Source organism: Dendrobium catenatum, unplaced genomic scaffold (assembly GCF_001605985.2).
Source record: "Dendrobium catenatum unplaced genomic scaffold, ASM160598v2 fragScaff_scaffold_156, whole genome shotgun sequence".
NCBI classification, from domain to species: Eukaryota; Viridiplantae; Streptophyta; class Magnoliopsida; order Asparagales; family Orchidaceae; genus Dendrobium; species Dendrobium catenatum.
The window spans coordinates 7,151,399-7,153,595 of NW_021318618.1; positions in this window are offsets into that span (position 1 = coordinate 7,151,399).

Here is a 2,197-nt window from a genome sequence, read left to right on the forward strand (position 1 = left end):
TTCATACAGACGATTGACAATGTACAAAATTGAGTTCATCCAAATTTGTACTACATGAAGTCCTAATTTTTTAAACAATTCATATCGAATGATCCATGATTGTACAGTATAAATATAGACAGTTCTCTTAAAAATTTTAGTTTTTGGATAGTTTTTCATGTATTGTCGATATAAAAAGTCCTAAACATTGTCTCATTATTCCTTTTCTGCAATTTTCTCTTGAGAATGACCATTTAGAGTTATATTTTGGAGAAATTTTGAGAGTGAAGAGTGAGAGATATAGTGAAAGGGAAATATGAGGGATTCACAAGGTTTTCCAAAGTGATGATCTCTTTGTCTTCTTCAATTTTCTACCCAACTTCTTTGGAGATTGTTGGGAGAAGATCTTCAACACTGAATAGGTACTCTGCCTTCACCAGGAGGGTGAAAAAGGATTTGATATTACACTTCCATCACTTGGGGAGTGTAAAAGGTGATGGTCTCTGCCACACTAGGTTGGTGGAAGATGTTTTGTAAGGGTATATCTGCCTTGTTACGGGGATAAAAGGAGAGTCACTATTGTTTAATGCAATACCTAGAGAAGGAGTATCCAAGGAGTGGATGTAGGTCAAGTTAGACTGAACCACTAAAAAATTTTATGTTCTCCTGTTATTTTTAATTTTTTTTTTGTATTTAAATTTCTTAGGGTTGAAAAAATAGTTTGTGATAATCATTTCTATAAAAAATTATAGATTTTAAGATTGGTGTTTTAATTTTCTAAAGGTATAAAAATATTTTAAAAAATTTTATAAATTCTTTTAAGATAACAAATTCCACCCCCCCTCCCTTCTCCCTTGGTTAGCCTTAGGATAGTTCTATAAGGTCTAACAACCTGCACAAACTATACAACAGTATTAGAGCCAATCTCAAAAATTAGGATTGACAGTGTACAAATAAAGATCATACTGTATGAATAGTTTAAAAAAATAAACGTGTTCGTTCAATATGATCTAGTATGAACATAATTTTATACTCTATCAATCATTTGTACGAATATAGATCATGCTATATGAATAGTTCAAAAAATAAAGGTGTTTTTTTGTATGATCTTATACAATATTTTCATACTCTTTATCAATCATCTGTATGAATACAAATCATATTGTATAAATAGTTCAAAAAATAAATGTGTTCATTTGGTACAATCTGGTAAAAACCTAATTTCATACTCTGTTAGTCATCTATATGATTTAATATCAAACATTACTAACAGTTTAAAAAAAAATCTAGTCATGATTTGATTAAATACATTTTAGATAAAAAACTATATTAAATCATATAGTACGATTAGATGTCATACAATATGATTAGTCTTTAAAAAAATTAATTTAAATTATATCTCTTTCCTCATGTGTGTGTACGATTACCTAATTAAAATCACACTTGCTCAGACACAAGAAATAAAAATTGAGATATACAGACTCTTAAATGAAATATTATTATATCATGTCTTAAAGTCTTCAATAATTTGGAGTAGTATATAATTTCTCTAAAATGTTAGTACTAAAAAAACAAACAAAAATATCTAATATATGCTAGGAGTGAAAGTGCTCTGATAGCACTTGAAAGTTCGACAGGAATGTTAAGCCCTTAAGAACTAGTCCCAAGGCTAACCAAGAGGAGGGTGAATTGATATTTTAAAAAAACTTTCGATCAAAATATAATCTTAAAACAAAAACCAAGATTCACCACAGAAATCAAAGTGCGAAAATTAAATATGAAAGCAGTAATAAAGAACACAAAAAATTGTAGTGGTTCGGTCAATCGACCTACTTTTACTCCCCGAAGGCATCCTTCGAGTATTGAACTAAACTTAGTGTCTATACTTTTGCCCCCACAACAAGGTGGAGAAGCCTTTACAAACCTCCTTTCCACCAACCCCAGGTGAGGCAGAGAACCCAACTCCTTTCGCTTCCTCTAGAAGCAGGAAGAGAACCCAACTCCTTTTGCTTCCTCCTGAAGCAGGCAAAGAACCTTAATCAGATACTGAAGTAGACCTCTCTAGAACCCCCAAGGAGCTAAGGACGATGATTGGCGAAGACGATGATGAATCCTTCTTTGGAGCAACCTTTATAAAAACTCCTCACAAACTCTCCCTTTTAAGATCCTCTCTCTCTCTCTCTCTCTCTCTCTCTCTCTCTCTCTCTCTCTCTCTCTC